This window comes from Phocoena phocoena, chromosome X (assembly GCF_963924675.1).
Source record: "Phocoena phocoena chromosome X, mPhoPho1.1, whole genome shotgun sequence".
Taxonomy (NCBI): Eukaryota; Metazoa; Chordata; class Mammalia; order Artiodactyla; family Phocoenidae; genus Phocoena; species Phocoena phocoena.
Genome location: NC_089240.1, coordinates 8205318 through 8225776, shown reverse-complemented (window position 1 = coordinate 8225776; position 20459 = coordinate 8205318).

Below are 20459 nucleotides of genomic sequence, written 5' to 3'. Positions count from 1 at the left end.
GTTTGAAATCTGTCTTGCCAGAAAGCTGAGAACTCTTCTGTAAGAAAAAAATTCAAAGCAATCAAAAACACTTCAATAGTTTGTAACATACGTGTGTATGATACGTATTATGTATATATTGTACATATATATATATACGGAACCATCTCTGAAGAAATATTATCAAATAATCTTGAGGTGGTGAGAGGAAGATCTGTACAAGAAAGGTAGATTCAAAAAGAAAAGCTGCCTTAACTTACTTTATTGCTTTTTTGCTGAAGGTGTTTATTCAGAACATCAGAAGTCAAACTTTAAAGTCAGATGTCTGGAGAAATTTAAATATATGTGAATGCGTATGTTTAAACTGAAGAAGAATGTTGACAGAAATAAATCACTTTTAGAGAGAATTCCCAGGACCTAGTCCCTTTTAGGAAAGCTCTCTTGGTCCTCGTGCAAATACATGTTCCTTTAAAGTACTTGCCCACATAATTTATGGGTTTATGTCTGTATGCCTCTGTTTATTTTCGGTATAAAAATCCTTGCTTATAAAAAGGATAGTTAAGTATGGTACTACATAACTGTGATCCCTTTTGCCTGACTGAAGAGCTTGTACTTAAGGCACATAAACTAAAGTCGGAGGTAATTCAATTAACGTTCCGAACACACAAAGGTATGCTTGCTTCTCAGCTTTAGGGCACAAAGCAGCCCCGTTAAATTATAGCAGTGATTACACCACGCATGCACATTCTTAAAAATTTCGTGAATCACAAGGCCAAGCTCTAATTTGACATGTTTGCGTCTGCCTCTGGAGAATCAACTAAAATAGAAATCTTGAAGCCAAAGAGCTCAACTCGTCCGACTTCACAAAACAAAAACCGTCACCTTCCACTCTCAGCTACATTCCCAATTCTCGCTGTTTTCTTACCACTCATCCTAACTCGTCACTAAAGTCCGTGGATATTAGCTCTGAAATAGCTCATGAATCTACTTCTGCCCGTTTTCCTTGCCATTGCCCTGGTTCAGGATGCCATCTTCTCGTGTCCATGTCAATGTCAGTGGTCTTTACCTGTTCTGTCTGCCCCCATGTTGTCTTCTCCAACCTCTGTTCCACTCTGCATAGATCCAAACTTTTAATAAAACACAACTGCACCCAGAAGGATCTGCAAGTCTCAGCTTACACATCACTTCCCCAGGCCATTCCTGGGTTCAGCTCCCTTGCTCTGCCCTCCTGAAGCCCCTTGTAATTCCTCTGTCATAACAAGTGTCACACTCGATTGTGACTTCTCGGGTAGTTGTATTTTTCAGTAGATCGTGAGTTCTGTGAGGGTAGGGACTGTGCTCGTCTCGTTAATCCCGGAACCCCTGGCTTCCGGCCCAGGGTGAATCTCTCAAATTATGAAGGAATTTATCATAACTCTTTAATATTAGACCAGTTTAGAGCCAAGGCATGTACCAACACTCTTTAACGTACTAATATACTACTAATATACTATTTTTCTCTTGCTAGTACATTTACGGCTCTAAAGGAAAATTCCCCAAGGTGTGCTGTATCCCAGCAGCCTTTATTTTAAATAATGAGAATAGTAAAATCTTATAAATTTTTTCTTGAACTAAAGGCACCAACTTAAATCCCTTCTTTTGACTTTGACTAAAATGCTAGTAATGAGATTTTAAAGTATTTTAATTTTAGGCATGCTTTATGATAATATGAAGTTGTATATAACTATGGTATAAAATGTGAGAGGAAAATCTGCCCATGGAATCTGTGGAATGGGGTGTGGCATTGATTTCCTTAACTGTGTTAACATGTCACATGACTTTTCATGTGTCTTTTTTATTTCTTTAACACCTTATTTATAGATTTTTTCCCCGTGACCAAAAAAAATCTGGTTTAGGCTAGAAGAATGTGATAGAGGAAGAAAAATTACATGTGTCTTTCTGTGTGTATTTGTGTGTGTGCATATATGATGATTGATTAATGACTTATTAAAGATAAGAAAAATGGAACATGTGGGAGTTCTTGGAGCAAAGTTCATTCACAGCTCTATTGTTAAGGAAAGGTCATTGTCAGTTCAAATGCAATCTTTTTTTCCCCTAGCTTCGCTGAGATATAATCGACACCTAGCATTATGTAAGTTTAAGGTCAAATGACATCTCGTCTTTACTGCAAATGTTAAAACGAGTAGTGTTGAACAGACTCAGTCTGTGTTACGAAAATAGTAGAAATAGAGGTAATTCTCCTTGCAGAAGTCAAAACAAATGTTTGTTTAATTATAGCCGTTGATAAAATTGGCATAAAATCTCACAAGAAATATAAACTTAAACATATATGTATATATAGAAATAATTGTAGGTGAAATGGTAATAAGCCAGAAACATCCTGAAGCTACTAAAGCTTAAACCTGAGGACCCGCCACTGGATGGGTCCCTTCTAGAATGCTGGGAGGAGCCCCTGTTTTCAAATGTTCTGTGTTTTTGTAAAATTTGCAAAAGTAATATAATTTAACTACAGTGGGCTAAAACTGCTATCTCTTCCCATCTCAAAGTCCCCTCCATTATACCTCTCTTCAGGGTGTTTGAGAGGCCGTGGGCTTTTGGGGAATCTGGCTAAGGGAAAGTTGAGTTGGGGATACACATAGCTAACTTTTGGTGTGTTTACTCACGAATGAAAAATACAGATATAAAATTCCCAGCTGTTACATGTACTTGGACACCCCCATAATTAGTGGTGGAATATATCTATTATCAGTCTCGTCTGTGTATATTACCCCTAGTTGTTCTAGTATAGGGATGGCTTCCATGAAGACTCCTTCTGTCCACTCTGCTGACTCACTCTGTGTTATGACTTGAAGCACAGGATTGGGGTACGAGTGTGAATTGTATTGGGGTATGAGTGTGCCCTGTGGGATGTGGCACGAAAGCATGTAGATGGTGGGGAAAACAATAAAGTTTGAAATGTATGAAGCCAGAAGTCAGTCTGTGGACATTTTTGCTAATCAGCAGATGTGTAAAATTATGTGCGTTGGATTTAGTTCTCGTTGATACCTAGTTAAACTAGAAATCCTATCCAGTCAGAAATATACTCAGTGCTGCAAACCTAATTATAAATATGTCATTTTTTTGCATTTTTGATTGAAATCAAGAGAAATAAAATTTATCAAAATGTTGTGTCGACAGTGCACAGACTCCTAGTACCAGAAGCATAAATTTGAGTTTCCTCAGATTTTTTCAAGTTGAATGTGTGTAGCTGCTTGAATATCCATTCATTGTATCTTATCTAATGCATTTTTCCCCTGAAGCAGTGTGTGATCCCACATTTAAAGAAACTTGAAAGTGCCTCTGATGCAACAAACTGACCTGTGTGTGCGCGCGCGTGCGCACACACACCCATATCGCGGATTGAACCAGCAATGAGTGTTAGAGGTGTTCAGACATTAGTAACTGGATGAAAATGTTGCAGTCTAGTGAATACTCTTGTGAACTGAAAGATTTTTGAACGCCCCCTTCCAGAGTGACTTAAAATACGTAAATACGTAATGTGCTCTTTGAGGATAAAATTTAAAATAAAATGAAATCAGATGCGTTTCTAGGTTTGAAACCAAAGTTTCTTACTACTTCAAATTTGAGCCCTTTGTGAAGATGGTTTCAAAGATAACAATCTGTGTTTTTTTTAAAAAAATAGTCCCTCCAGAGAACTGAAGCATAGCCAAATCCCTCAACATAGAAAATTCACTTAAAAGAGAAAAGCAAGTCATCCTGTTTCACTTGGTTATTTTCTATTCCAAATACGGAATATAGGAATCTAGAAAGCAGGGTAACAGTGAGTTAATATTCATCATGTTTTCTTTATCTTGGCTTTTAAAATACGCATTTCTTAAATTTCTGGCTTGTATAATTTCTATATTTACCCAACCAGCCTTATATTTTATCCAAGTTTTGACTTAAAAGTGAAAATCTTAGTTCGCTTTCCTCAAGTTTTCCTTCTCTTTTCCCAGACATTGTTCATCATTTTTTCTCAGAGTCTGTTTACGCAGAGCGTGCCGACAGTGTACTTTGTTTTTGAAACAAAATTTAAACACATTAACACACAATCAATGATGTGTATAATATGTATGGGTGAATGCAATTACATGAGCCACTTACATCTTCCATAGCTGAATACAGGATGCCAGTTGTTTGTTGCTGTGTAAGTGGTTATGCCTTTGATTAAATTATCTCCACTAGCTAAACCTATAATGGCAAAGAAGTCTTTGCTTTTTCCTGAAGCTTCTAGGATATTTTTATGTGTGGGGCTTCTCTGAGACAAGTTTCCTCAAATATCGAGGAACCTTGTCACAAACCTAGCTCTTATGACTGCATTCAAATGTGTTAAGGTAAGCAAAACTATCTGTTTTGATAAGTGACCTGTGAATCTCCATGGCATAACCCAAGCACGGTTGATATGGTGCGTCGGAAGGCTGTATTACATTCAGCCATTCAGGGACCCAGGTTCCATACGTTTGATGGCTCTACTCTCCCCTGAGGCCTCAGAATTTCACTAGATTATTTTCAACCAAATGGTAGAAAAAGGAAGAGAGGATGCATGGAAAACTGTCTGTTTTCTTTCGGGGGGGGTGGTGGTAGTTAAGAACCTGGCCTCTGCAGTGCGCAGCCATCCCTTCCACCCACACTATGTGGGCCAGGATTCATTCATACGGCCCGGCAGCATCACAGAGGAGGCTGGGAAATCTATAACATGGAGCCTAGGTGGATAAGAAAATGGAGTTTGGTGAGTTCATGGCCTTGACTCTGCCACCATACAGGTTGACTGCTGTGATTCCAAAGGTACCGTCGGGGCTCCTGAAGTTCCCCAACCACTCTCCTACGGCAAGCTGATTGCTTGATTTAGCTTGCATCGAGCTTAAAGGGAAACACTGATTTCTGGTAGGTGAGACTTTAAACCACTGTCAGTCATTTAACCTCCCACGTGGTTGAGGCTTTGAAAGCAGGTTTTGTTTGAGGGTAGGTGGGAAAAATTCCCAGGGTACCAGCTCGGTAGTAGGAATGAAATACTGCAGGGTGAGCAAGGTGGTTGACCAGTTATTCCTTACCTACTTACAGTCGCCTAACTGCTGATTGCCCAAGAAGGACAGTGTTAAAATCTGCTGGACCCCATCCTTTCTCATTGCCACCACTTGTATTGTTGGTTCTTTTCCTCTCCTGTAGTCTTAGTTGGGTTCTCCAGAAAACGAACTCTGAGATGGAGATTTTCATGCGAATAATTTATTGGAGAGTGCTCTCAACCCCTTTGGAGGAATGATAGAAGTAGGATAGAGAGAGGGAGGGGTTGAAATGGTCGTGGGTTAGGAAGATTTAGAGCTTTGACGGATCTTCAGAGTTGTCCTGCCTTGAGACAAGGGGCCCAGGCTTTTATATCCCTCTCCATTGAACGATCATTGGATGCAAGCTGCACTCAGAGAGGCGGGTGTGAACTAGGGTGAGGTGGCTGTCTTAAGCGATGAGTAGTTCCCAGAGAGGAACTCAGCTGTGAGCCATCCCTATCCAATATGCATGGCATTTGGTGGTCTGGGCAGCGCACTACAGCATCTACTACACTAGCGAAATCGATCCCTAAGAAGTAGAATCAGACGCAAAGTTCTCTTTCGGAGATGATAATGCCTAGGCCTCTACCACTGCTTTTCTGTAAAACCCCTACCTCCTCGGAATACTGTATGACAAGGAGTATGAAAGAGGAGCCCAAGAATGTGCTTTCAAAGGCCGTAGTTCTGTTTGGCAAAATGCTTTTGCAAAGACCAGTTTTGCCCAAGCTCCATTTTTCACACCCACCTCCTACCAGCATGGAATGGCCTCCTCACTTTTAGTAACTCACAAAAGATAGCCTCATCCTTTGAGGTATATCTAAATTTTCACTTTTGTGAGGCACTCTCTGCTTACCTGGATTCTAAGGGAATTCACACATCAGCTATGCTTTCCTGTGTGTGTCTTCACCCCAGAATGGAAGTAGTTGAGGGCAAAGGTTATGTTTTGTATTCCGTGAATCATCATCCATGTTTGGCACAACGCAAGTCTAAAGTTATTTCATTGGTTTGACAAATATTTATTATGCGCCTATTATGTTTAAGGCACTGTGTTGAATGCTAGGGAGACTTAGGTAAGAATTCACACTCAAGAAGATGATTCTTGAGAGCAAGAGGGACAGACTTTTAGTTCCAGTGCAAATAGTACTAATAGAAGTGTAAGGTGATATGGAAGGATCTGAACTCTCTGATGGACAGAGTTGCTTCAGGGGCTAGGGGCGAGGTCATGGATTAAGGAAGGCTTCAAAGAGATTAGTAACCATTAAGATGAGGGTATAAAGAACTCCAAAGCCCAGGTGCTTGATTCGGATGATGGTCATTATGCTGGAAGGTTGGGAAGCAGGAACAGACAGAGCCTCGGACTTTATGGTAGTGGGTATTAATTTATGGAACTGTGGGTTTAGCCCAGGGTTTCTCAACTTTGATGCTATGGATATTTTGGGCTTCACAATTCTTTGTTTTGGGGGCTGTCCTGTGCGTGATACATGTTTAGCGGTATCCCTGGCTTCTACCCAATAGATACCAACAGTTCTCCTCAGGTCTGGCAACCAATGAAATATCTAGATATTGCCAAATGTCCACTAGAGGTCCAAGTCATTCCCAGTGGAGAACAACTTGGCTAGAAACTTTAGCAATAGGCAACACTTGCCATGATGGCAGCTTCTCTGTGAGCAATGGGCATTGCTTTTGTGAGGTGGAAAACTTAGGAGTGTGTTTAATGCTGATGGAAGTCCAGATACTGACACCCTCTCTTGGGAATAATGCACTTGTGGTGGGTATTTCACTATCTACTCTTGATGATCTGCCCACCTCAAAATAAGCTCTACAGTTCAGATCTGGTTATATGGACCTTATTTTCCCCAAAGTTAATAGCTCAGCTTTCTCAAGTGTTTCTTATGGGATACATGGTCATGGAATAAAAAGATCAGAGTTAATAATCATTTGTTTATTATTTTTTGGAAACTTTGACCAGCAGGGAAGTATGAGGATTTTTAGAAATCACCAGGGTACAGTGAAAGTTGCCAATAAAAATGTAAAATAATACAGATGTTGTTATGAAGCAGAAACATGTTATGTTTTAAATAAATCAGTATTCTTAACTATTAGCAAGAGAACTTGAGTTTTTAAAAAAGAACAATGGTATTATAATTTTATTATCTTTTTCCTACACATCTGGAATTTTGAAAAAAAAATTTTTGAATAAAAAAATCCCGTTAGATTATTTAAGTCACTCTTGAGTTTCATTGTACTTTTGAGAATATATGGAAAAGTTCTGCCTCAAATCTCTTCTTCTTTTACAGAATCCTCCTAGTATTTTGAAAGAATTTATCTATGAGTTATTGCCTGATATATGTAGGCAAAATTCAGGGATAGTCTACAAATTTGTTTTTAAAATCACACACTCCTTTTCTTACATAACTAAAAAATTTGAAAAAGAGAGACAAGTATAAAAAGGAAAATGAATGTAATTTATAATACTCTTATCTAAGCTTTATAACCGTTTTTCTTGTTAGATTTTAGCGGTTCCCTAACTCTAATGTGCGTAGGAATCATAGTGAGAACTTGTTTAAAAAGGATGTTCTACGTACACTACAAAAGAAGGGTAAAGTATGGGGCCTGGGAAACAGCATTTTAACAGATACCCACAGATGATCCTGATTCAGATGTTCTATAAAAAGCACTTGGAAAGACTGATATGCATCCTTATGTCGCCACCATCTCTGTACTATACACTGACTAGAGGAGGGAAGAAACTGTGGATTTTTACCTTTGCTTTGTCTATTTTGGTTGTGGCATGTAGGATCTAGTTCCCCGACCAGGGATCGAACTCAGGCCCCCTGTATTGGGAGCACGGAGTCTGCCTTGTCTCCTTTAAAAAGGAGCCCTGCCCCTTGTAAATATTAATTCTTTCTACAACAGTTAGCTTCTATCTAAAGACACAGCATTCGTTTTAGCCTTTGGGGTTATTTTCCCTGGATTGATAATGATCCAGTGTTTTTTGCCTTGTGTTATCTGGAACAGATACGTGAATAACCCATTTAAGATTTAATAATCTTTGAACAAATAGAACACTTGTATTTCTCTTGATGTTAACTCTAGGCAGGAGGTAATGGGGGTGTAAAACACAGTGTCATTGGGGAAGGAGAGGAGTGACATAGACCTGGATGAATTGGGGAGGCAAAATCTGTAGTAATTAACAGCTGTTAAGGTACAAGGGCGGATGAGAAGGGGATGTCCTGGGTGACCTCAAGTTTGTGAGCCTGGGTAGTTTGAGAGGAAGGCACAAAGAGGAGCTATACTGGGGAATTTGAGGGTGCCGGGGCAGGGAATGTAAGAAGAGAAGCATGGTGTAAAGTTGCGGCGGTCGGTGAGTCATCGGTTAGCGATGTGTACATGGTAACGATGTGTACAAGCAACTTAGAAGTGTAGAACCATGCTTAAGAAGTTGCTCAGGGTTTGAGATAGAAAAATAGGAGCCAAAGGAGTGAACAGACTAACCAAAAGAGTAAATACTAAAGGAGGACCCCAAACTAAGCTGTGAGGTATGCCTTCATTTAGAAGCCTAAGGAGGAAAAAAAAAAAAAAAGGAATAAAAACTAAGAAATGGACAGAGAAGAAGTGGGAACACCAGAAAAAAACAAACAAAAAAACCTGACCTGGAATCACGGGAACACTTTGGGAAGAAGATGTGTCCAGTAGGGGGCAACCCAGAAGAATGGAAAGAAGGAAAAGATTGAAACAAACTTGTTGAGCCTGATGGCCAGGATTTCATCGGTGACCTTTGATAAAAGGTCAGTTGCTTAAGTAGACTTAAATGAAGTGAAAAGCCGGGGGCTTAAGAGAATTTTATACTCAGCTACATCAAGAACTTGATTCTTCATCATTAGGTTCCTTGTCTCTGTTGATTTCTGCCTGCAGGGTAAGTATTAGCATGCAGTCTTCCTTTGGTGACCCCTTCAGTGTAACCAGTTTAGTATTCTGGTGCTCCTGTGTGACCCTCATTGGAAGCTTTGTGAATTAGGGGGGACTTCAGTGGAGTTAATTGTTTCAACTGGCAATTCACACCCAAGACAACTTGACCCAAATGCTTAGGAATGAAAAATTTAGCCTTATACCCATTCATATAACACATCCCTTATGTTTTAAATATTTTATATAGAGTCAATTCGTAGAGTTAAACTTCTACAACCAGATTATGGGATCCGACAGATCCCATCTTTTTAAGGCAAAAGTTGAAAATGTCTAATTCAGAGGCATCATAAGTTACGTATATGTAAATTAAAGCTTTTAAAGTCTCATTTTTTGGATTGCCCTCATTTTTAGGGAAGGAATGAGTTGGGATAGCAAGTTGTAAGTATAGTTTTGAGCTATCAGCTTATTTCCAGATATGGGGATGTGGAATACCCCATAAAGCATGCTGGGGAGCTGTGTATTTTATTTCTGGATTTGAATGCTCTGAGGCATGGGCTAGGGTGAGGCTGAAGACACCAGACCTAGGGAAAGATGAGGGTTTGGTCCTGGATGGCAGATGTGTCCAGGATAATGTGGTCTGGTTGCTGGGTCAGAGTGGTGGTCACTGGGAGGACAAACTTTATGGTTGTAAATGAGTCCCTCAGAGAAGGACCTCAGGCAGTAGCTGTGGGTTATGGGAAATGGCACCCATCAGTTGGTCACTCAAGGGACAAAGTTGGCAAGAGTTGGGAATGGGTACGGACGGCAGGATAGTTCCAGGCTGTCCCAGTGGAGAACCCAGAGGATAAAGATGATTGCCATAATGGGAATTAGGGGAATTAGGATGGCCGACAACTGGGTAGCACTGTCTCCTCGTGGTGGTAGGACTTGGTACTCCATGGCTACATTGTCACAGAAACCCCATGGCGTCGAGCCCACCATGGTAACCCCAGCTGCAAAGGGCTGAGAAAAAGGGAAGCTGACGACTTCCAGTCTATTGGTCTTTGATCCTGTAGGTCCATGGCCACAAATACTTTGTATGTGTTTGCGATTAAGTCTCCCAGAAGTCAGCAAAGCACAGTGAATGTGAGCGTAGACTTTGGAGCCAGGCTGCCTGGGTTCAAGAGTGGCCCTTAGACAAGTTACTTGACGTCTTTGTCGTTCAGTTTGCTCATCTGTAAGTTGAGGGTGATGGCCCCTACGTCATTAGCTTGTTATGAGGATGAAATGAGTTAATATTTGGAAAGCATTTGGAACCACGGCTGGCATAGAGTAGGAGTTCTCTTATTACATTGTCAAAACTAACAACAAAACATCATCTGGGATAATCGGTCCATTTGTATCAGTCTCCAAATAGGGACATTGTGTAAAATGCAGATTCTGGGGTGTTACACCAGACGTAAGCAAATTCTTAAGGGTCGTCGTAGGCGTCTATATTTCTAACAAGTCTCCCAGGAAATTCCATTGATCAGAGTCAGATTTGGGAGTTCAATGGGCCATGTCTCTGGTTCACATTAGATTTAAGGTCATTAGCACATTATTTTTTTGACTCATTTATTAAGAAAGACCCTCAGTACATGGGACAAAGCTTCCTTACTTAGCTCAAATCTTATTTATTTGAAACAAGAAAGGATATAAGCAAATCAAACTTTCTCCCTCGCCCTATTCCAGATGCAAATATATCGCTTATGAATTTTAGAATCTAGCCTCAGGCAACTTTTTGGCATGTCATTTAGTGAAACTAACCAGGAATTTGGTTTAGATTATTAACTGTTTATAATATAATAATAAAGGAAATGCAGTTATTCTATATGTTAGAACTCTAAGCAGATTGCCTAATTCCTAAAAGAAAAAAACACTGCAAAAGGCAATTGCTAATTTTTCACGGGTACATTTGCAAAAAGTGTAGTCATGATAGAAAGTCAAATGACAGAACCTCTCCAAAGATTTAGCTAAATGTGGCTGCCAAGACAGTAATGTTGCATTTTAGCAATAAGTGGCTTGTTCTTAGTTAAAACAAAAACATAAAACGTGATCTTTTCGTCTATAAATGAGTTCAATAGAGCAGTAATGTACAAGTAATTTGCTTGGAAAGAAAACAGAAGATGATTTCCTACTCCTGTCACTGTAAGTGTTTATAGGCTGCCCTTATTTAGGCAAAGAAGATGTCCTGATATATCTTTTTTTCCCTGATGTATCTTTAATAGATCATGTGCTAGTGGAAATGGAATTACACTGAGCCATTCTTTTTATCGTCTGGTTGCGCTTGTTAGCAGTATCATTTATTTTCAAGATGACTGGCTCTAGTTAAGGAGCTATTCCATGACCTTGGAGCAAAGCAGAGTTAATTGATGTAGCGAAGCATTTGTTAGCACTTGTATGGCAACCATGAAACCAGATGGGCAGGGTAACTTGACTGAGAAATTAACTGTATCTTTTCTTGCCTGTGGGCTTTTCACACACAGATAAAGGAAACTGTTTTTTCTTCCTCTTCTTTTTTTAACTTAGGAAGGCAGGTATGGCAAATTATATTTTCTCAAACTGCCACAGCAACATATCCAGTCCCACATGGTCCTCTAGAACCATGCCACCACCCTATCAAGAGGTGTAATCCATTTCTCCTCCTCTGAGCCTGAGTAGAACTTTGGGATGGGCTCAACAAATAGAATGTAGTGGAAGTGACACTGTATGACTTACGAGGCCAGGTCGTAAGTAGGGTTCTGGCTGTACCTGACGTGCTCTCTCTTTGGGACACTTATCCTTGAGATCCACCCACCATGCTGTGAGGAAGCCTCGGCCACATGAGGAGACCATGTGTTCATTCCTGACTTGGCAGCAGTAGCGGAGACCGTCTCCCACAAGGGCGGCCACGATCAGCCACCAGAAATGTTAGTGTACTAGCCTTCAGATAATTCCATATCCCAGCCCTCAGCCTTTGAGCAGCCCCAAGTTGCAGGGTTTCAAGCAAAACATGTCTCCTCATGTTATTGCTTGAGGTGCAAAGTTGGGGGGTAATTTGTTAATCAAGATGACAGAATTGTGGAACCCCAGGGCTTCCTGTCTGGAGGCATGTGTAGTTTTTTTGCTTCAGGGGACAGATAAGGGGCCCTTGTTTCAGAGGTCAGGGAGAACCAGATCAGGGTTCAAAGAGTTCAAGAAGTGAGGCAGCAGTCCCAGCCCCTAAGGAGCAAAATTGCCAAGCCCCATGGATAAGAGCTGGGAGTTCTGAGAGCAGTGGAGAAGGTGTCCCACTCTCAACTGGGCCTTAAGGAAGTGGCAGAACTTCAGACAGTGTGGGAGCCTGTGGACCAAGGACTGAGCTCAGTGATCCTGGGAGTGTAAAGGCTGTCATGATCCCTTAGGGTGTGCATGTGTGTGTAGTGGGCAGGTGGTGTCAGAAAAGCCAGCTGCCTTCAGATGGCCCACAAGAGCCAGAGCAAAGAGAAATGGCAGAGATACAAGCAAATACTGAAAGACATCCTTGGAATCCTTGTCAGCCCCCGGGACCCTTTTCTGATGCTGGGAGGTGGTAGGGACTCTCAGAGTGTATTGTGATGAAGGCTTTATACATATGTATATGAAAATTGTTAGTTGTTTGTTATAATGTCATTTGTCAACTGGCTAATTTGCATGTTAATCCTTTTCTCACCGTTCGAGTTAGTACATTATCGTATACCAAATATTTTATGTATTTGGTTTTGCTGTGTTTTGCTCCATGAACGTATCTGTCTGTAACCACTAAAATGACTCCATTTTAGTAATGATGTACTTACATTTTAATATCTTGTAGAGAAATGTCTCACCATTATTTTTGTCCACAAGTCTATTGCCTCTCTCACTAGTATATTCTTCCAGGCAGGCTGTCAAATCATCTGGTGAGATTACCCCCCAAAACTTTGATTCATTGTCTTCTATGCAAATAGTTAAGAATGGCAGGTTGAACATATAAGTACTTTAACTCCTCTTCTTCCCCAAATCCCACTAAATGAGAGTAAAGGAATGTGAAAAGAAGATATAAATAGACAAGGACAAAGAATGAGATGGGAGACAACAGTGACAAAATCTTAGAGGTTGGTGTGAAGGTAGATGGGAGTTAAATGACTTCACAGACGTGAGAAAGCTGAATCCTAAGCTGGAAGTTGGGAAAGGGGAGAAATGACCTAATGTCCATTGCAGAATCCGCCAAAGGAGCAGGGTTTGGCAGGTGGAAGAATTGGTTGAAAGTCTGTTTAAGAATTTAGCCCCTCACATCTCCATTCCAAATTTCGGCAGCTGAGCAAACAGCCCTCCCCTATTCTGGCCAGAGGCTGGAGGTTTGTTCTGTAAAGAGGATAAACAGACGATCTTTGAACGAGACAGTATGAGGCACAGCTAAAACAGAGACACCAAGTGGAAAACATGGGGATTAGGATAAACCTTATATATGAGAGTTGAGATCTCCAGCCTTCTCCCCTCCCATGGTTCAAGAATTTTGGCAGCCAGACATGTACTTTCTTTTTTTTTTTTTTGGCGGTACGCGGGCCTCTCACTGTTGTGGCCTCTCCCGTTGCGGAGCACAGGCTCTGGACGCGCAGGCTCAGCGGCCACGGCTCACGGGCCCAGCCGCTCCGCGGCATGTGGGATCTTCCCGGAGCGGGGCACGATCCCGCGTCCCCTGCATCGGCAGGCGGATTCTCAACCACTGCACCAAGGGAAGCCCGACGTGTACTTTCGATGCAAGAGGTCAGAAGTATCTTCTCTGAAAACGTAACTTACAAAAGAAATGAGCAGAGGATACTGGAATCCGAGGTCTTCCAAATATCACCGTAGAGAGAAAAGCACCATTGACAAGCATTGCCCCCAAGAGCTCCCAGTCATCTTTTTAGTGCCTCACCCTTAAATATGACCAGACAGTCAAGGACTGCCAGACATTGATTTTTTTAAAACTAACTTGAAGTACCAATGGAAAGGAAAAAAATGCATAATAACTTTTATTAATATCTTCAGAGAAGATATGAATCTGTGAGGCAAGAAATAGATACTATAAAAAAATTCAGTGAACGCAAAATCTTAGGCATTAAAAGCATGCTAACACACACTGTTAGAAGGCAAAATTAAGGCAACTGCCCAGAAAGTAGAATAGAAAATAGACAGGAAAATAAGATAAAATTTTTTTTTAAAAAAGAGCCATCTAGAATGTTCTGGAATAATTGAAGTTCTATGAATAGAGGACAGAGATAACAGAGAAAAGGAAATCATCAATAATATAATTCACAAAATATCTCCCAGAGTCGAAGAACATGAATGTTCCAATGGAAAGGGATGACTAAGTGTCCAGAACAGTGGATAAAGTAGACCCACTCCAAGGCTTGTTATCAATGAATTTCAGAAAGCTGGGGACAGAAGATAGATTCTACAAACTCTGAGGGAGGGGGAAAAAAGCAAGTTTTATACACAGTATCAAGTATTAGAAGACATCAGAGTTATCAGTAGCAACAGGGTAAGCTAGAAAGCAACGGAGCAGCGCACACTGAAAATTCTGAGGAAAAAGCCCTTCAAACTGAGAATTGCATATTCAGTGTCTAAAAGCAGAGCTTAGCTTCCCATTTCAGGAAGCTGTTTGAGATGGGCTTCTACAAAATTACGGAGTTAATCAAGAAAGAAGGCATAGGGTCCAGGAAACAGGGACTCCAACCCGAGAAAGGCTAAGGGAATCCCCATGATAGTAATGAAAGAAGATTCCTGGATGACTTCCAGTTATTAGGTGTAGTAGTAGGCAGAATTCTAGGACAGCCCCCAAGATTTCCAATTCCTGATAGACATGCTGTGAATAATCCCCTCCCCTGTGTCTGGGCAGGGTCTGTGAACATGATGGGATATCACTCCCATGATTTAAGTTAAGTTATATGGTGAAGGTGAAGAGATTTTGCAGATGTAATTAAAGCCCCTAACCAGTTGATTTTAAGTTCATCAAAACGGAGATTATTTTTGGTGGGCCTGACTTGATCAGGTGAGCCCTTTAAGAGTGTCCAGAGATCCTAGAGTGAAGAAGTCAGAGAGATTCGAAGCAGCAGATCTTCTCTCCTGTTGGCTTTAGAGGGGCAGACAGCTATTTTATGGAGAGGATCACATGGCAGGAAATGGTGGGTGGTCTGTAGAAGCCGAGGGCCTCAGTTCTATCACCACAGGGAATTGTATCCGGCCAAGAGCCGCATGAGCTTGGAAGAGGACTCCGTGCCTCAGATGGGAATGCATCCACGGCCGTCATCTTGATTTCAGCCCTGTAAGACTCTGAATAGAGAATCAGTTCTGCCGTACCTGGACCCCTGACCCAGAGAAACAATGTGATAATGAATGAGTATTGTTTGAAGCCACTAACTTTATATCAGTAGATAACTAATGTGGGTATAAAGGATAATCAATCCAGATTGATTGAAGACTCATGTATCAGATTTATCAGAAGACTCTGGATTTATCCAGAGGTGTCACTGTGTCCTAATGTCTTGAAAGATGTACGCAACTTGAGGATAATTGGGAAATGTGTTGGTAATAAGTACATACAGAACTAAGCGATCAAACACAAGACCATTAGTAACTGTAAGAAAAACAAAACGTTGCATGGGAAAACAGTCATAGTATATAACATGACTCAGTTATAAATAGGATTTACAGCGTCATAATAATGTAAAAAGCAAATGACAGCCTAAGCAAAATTACAGGATGAATACTGTAAAGGACGAAAAAGTTTTCCTTAATGCTCTTTGGGTCCCTGGCTGGGTCTGAAAATCAGACTGACAAAAACCGATTGACACGAGAAAAGCATACAAATTTATTTAACGTGACTTTTATGTGACACAGGAGCCTGCATAAGGAAATGAAGACCCAAAGCAATGGCTGAACGTGTTTTTGTGCCAGGTTTGATGAAGAGTAGAAAGTCGTGGAAGGATACCATAGGACAAAGGGTATGAAATGAGTAGAGTGAAGCGAGGGAAACATGGCAAGACCGGTTCATTCAGATTCCTCTCTGTGTCCCTTTGACTTTGGAGATGAGGGTGCTTCTTTCCTCCCCGTGTAGGGAGGGCACCTCTCACGGAGGGGTTTCTGACCTGCTTCAGGAGGTCAGAAAGTCCTTCGCACACCTGCCTTTTCTCAAACTCCTTCAGCTGGAAAAATGCAATACGACAAGGTGCCGTATTTGGGGGTAGCGTGTCCTGAACCCTGTCAGTGCTTAGGAGGGTTGGAGATGGGAGGTGTCTGTGGGGAGTCGGGGTGAGGAACGATTACCAAAACCTTCGTCTTCTATAGTAGAAGTAATAGGTAATGACCAGAATGGAAATAAGCAGAAGTAGCAATATATGTCTATCATAGTGTCTATGGGACGGAGAACATTGGAGTCGAGGGACAGGTAACTTTTCAATGGATCAGGGACCTTGTTAAAACCTTGTGGAAGTACTTGACTCTTTAAAAGATGTGATTGTGTAGATGGGACAGAAATCAAGATGAATCTAAAACAAAGAATTGAAAGTTCAATAGATGAATTTAAAGATTGGTTCTTGAGATGACATTTTTATTTTAATGGCGTTTTCAAATCCCTCTCCCTTTTGGGCTGTTGATAAATGAACAAGATTATCAAGGGTAAAATTCAATTAGCTTCTTCCATGTGTGAACGAATGCCACAAAATAAAAATTTCTTTTTCTCCCGATTACATACATTGCCCTTGAAAAATGACCTTCAAGAAGCTAACCTGACCAAGTAAACGAGAGCTGCCACTTTTCAATTTTTTAGCACATCATAGAGTTAAAAGGGGGTTGTCTCTGTTGACCGGTTTGTTCCTGAGAGTGTAGTTAAAATACTTGTAATATATTAACACCCCCGGTGAAAGATGGAACACTTCTGCAGTGTTTGTTTCTTCAGCAATCAGCTTCTTGTCCGGAATAGCAGGACTCTAAATTCATTTTTTTTCCCCCTTTGCACTCTCCAGACGCTGTGATTCAGCTTCTGGAAGGCCACGTGTTGCGGTTGTTTCTGTATTTTCTACTGAACAGTATTCACTAGCTGCGCACCAGCAGTGTGCACCTGTTGCCAAACATGCTCTTGCCGTGCAAGTTCCTAAACCTTGTAAAGCAGCTATTGCCTTTTCCATCTGAAGGATGTAGTAATAGCATCTCGGATATAGAATTTTTTTGAATTTTTGAATTTTATTTATTTTTTTATACAGCAGGTTCTTATTAGTTATCTATTTTATACATGTTCGGGTATAGCATTTTTGAGCGGCTTAAATGAGATAAGGGGGTGAAGGGCTTAGTAGCACAATGACTCACACAAAGTGAGAAATCAAGCGTTAGCTGCTGTTATCGTTGTTACTCGGGGGAACAGAATTGTTAGTAATAATCATTTATATTCGTGTTCCGTAAATTTAAGAATGAAATTCTAACCCTAATCCAGTAAAGGCTTTTCAATTTTGTTTGTGGGATTTTCTCACCCACTCCAGGAGATGAATGGTGAATTGATGTATTTCTACCCTCTTTCTGAAACTGAATTAAACTTAGGAAGCATGGTAATTCACATACTCTTTTTTTTCAACTGTTAAAATCTGTGCAGTTCAAAAGAGCTTTTGATGTTACAGTCATGAAAGATGTAACTTTTCAGACTGAGAATTTAATAACAAATTTTATTTAAAATCCTCAATCCCTTCAGGAAGTTGGTAAGGAAATGATATTTACATAGCCACTGATTTCTAATTCTTAGCAGATACCAAAGGATTAATTGATCTTATCTAGAAAACCATATTACTGTCTGTGGTTACTATTTGCATGTATGAAGCAAGAAGAAGTGCTAAAGATTTATCCTTGTTAAAACTTGATTCTTTAGTTATTAAGGCTGTGGTCAGGAAAGAGGGAGAGAGGGAGAGAGGAAATGAATGTGAATGATAGTTCCCCAGTTCAGCTTTTTCCATCACTTTTTTTTTTTTTTAAACATCTTTATTGGGGTATAATTGCTTTACAATGGTGTGTTAGTTTCTGCTTTATAACAAAGTGAATCAGCTATACATATACATATGTTCCCATATGTCTTCCCTCTTGCGTCTCCCTCCCTCCCACTCTCCCCATCCCACCCCTCCAGGCTGTCACAAAGCCCCGAGCTAATATCCCTGTGCCTTGCGGCTGCTTCCCCCTAGCTATCTACCTTACTACGTTTGTTAGTGTGTATATGTCCATGACTCTCTCTCGCCCTGTCAAAACTCACCCTTCCCCCTCCCCATATCCTCAAGTCCATTCTCCAGTAGGTCTGCGTCTTTATTCCTGTCTTACCCCTAGGTTCTTCATGACGTTTTTTCCATCACTTTTACCCATTTATTTCTTGCTCAAAAACAAATTTTAAAGCACAGATACCTGTGCTTTGATATTTCTGAATGATAAATTGTTAAAAGTTCACTTTAGCAGAATGGTAATTTCTCAGGAAAGATTCTTAATACAAACGTAAAGAATAAGAACTCATAAAGACATTTTAATCTTTTGTTCTGATTTATTGTTGTTCCATTGCAATCCCATAAAGACACAAGAATTAAGAACTTTTGGGTTAGGGACTGCTAAGTTGAAGATTTCCCTAGAATGCTTTCTTCCTTTAATAAGCCCATGGAAACTAAATACAAATATTGCTACCACAATATCAACGTGCAAAGTCCAATTTTTAGAACAGTTGTCAGGAAATTCCAAAAGTTCTACAGCCCAATTACGTGGGTGTTGTGGCCTGAATGTAATTTTTCTATTCCTCTCTCCCTTGTAAACTTACACCTTCAGTGCAGTTCTGTTCATGTGGTAAAAACTGTGTCATAATTTACCCAGAATATATAATATGGCCAAGTTCTCATTGCTCCAAAGATCCTGAACTAGAAATTTCCTGAGTTTTGATTTTTCACCCTTTAAACAGTTTTGCATTAATGCATACCATACAGAGTGTCAGCTTGAGAGAAGAGGAGGTAACAGGATAAGGAGATTTATAAACACATGGCGTCCACAGAAACCAGTTCAATAAGACCACGTTTGCTGTTGGAATACATACTTTGTGGGGCAGTCACCTGGTCCTTCTAAGCATAATGAGAGGAAGAGAAAGACAAATTGTGTTTTGTATTTTGTACAAGAGCTATGCTAGACTTGCCTCATTTATCACTGAGCTACAAAATGGAAACTTTGCCTTTGTTCACTCACAACTCTGTTTCAAGAAATGTGCACAAATTTGAACAACTCCCACTTCTTCTGAGTGGTCAACATGAAACCCAAAGTTTTTAGAACTTAGAAAAAAATTTCAACAAGGTAAGAAATTTTTATTTGGAGATTCAAACTGTTAAATACTGGGGATCTAGAAGGGGATTGGGAATGAAGAGAGATCACAGCTGTCCACAAACCACAGTTGAAATAAAACTAGTTCCAGTATGGTGCAAAGTGAAATTGATGTTAACATAATTAGTTAATATCATGGTGGATTTAAGGAATATGTCTTCTGTGCAATTGTAGGAAACTATGATTACTAATAGAATGGGGTTTTTTGTTTTTGGTTTTGTTTTTCTTTTTGCAGTACATGGGCCTCTCACTGCTGTGACCTCTCCCGTTGCGGAGCACAGGCTCCAGACGTGCAGGCTCAGCGGCCATGGCTCACGAGCCCAGCCGCTCCGCTGTATGTGGGATATGCCCGGACCGGGGCACGAACCCGCGTCCCCTGCATCAGCAGGCGGACTCTCAACCACTGCGCCACCAGGGAGGCCCTTTCCTGTTTTTTAATTGGGTTAGTTTCCCACCTTCTCGTCCCCATCCCTGTCCCTCTCTCCCCCTTTCTCTATTTTAATGTTCCAAATGGGGCGTAATTGGCTGGAGATGGTGGTCCCAGATGCATGTCTCTTCCACTCTTCTTTTTTCTTGCCTAAATCCTCCTACTTGAGAACCCCAATTCTGTGGATTCACATTCTTTTGGTGTTTGGGCCACACCGCCCCACCTCGCCTCTGCCACATAGCCATCAAGCCACTGTACGCTCTCTGATGGGGCAGCTGGCAAACAGAGGGGCCACCACCCCCTTGATGGACAGATCTGATCATTTAGTCAGTCAGCAGTTGCTCGTGAGGGATGATGTTTTTCCAGCAGCTTGACTCCTCCACGCCAGCCCCTCACGGTCCCGTTCCACAGCCTCGCATGTTTAGCAGGCTCCCACTCACTTTGGTGATTCCGGATTCCCAATTTTGTTCCCCTAGACTTAGGAGACTGTCAGAAGTTCTACTCAACTTCTCCGCTTCTCATTCCCTCCTCATGTTTTTTTTTTTTTTTTTTTTTTACATCTTTATTGGAGTATAATTGCTTTGCAATGGTGTGTTAGTTTCTGCTTTATAACAAAGTGAATCAGTTATACATATACATATGTTCCCATATCTCTTCCCTCTTGCGTCTCCCTCCCTCCCAACCTCCCTATCCCACCCCTCTAG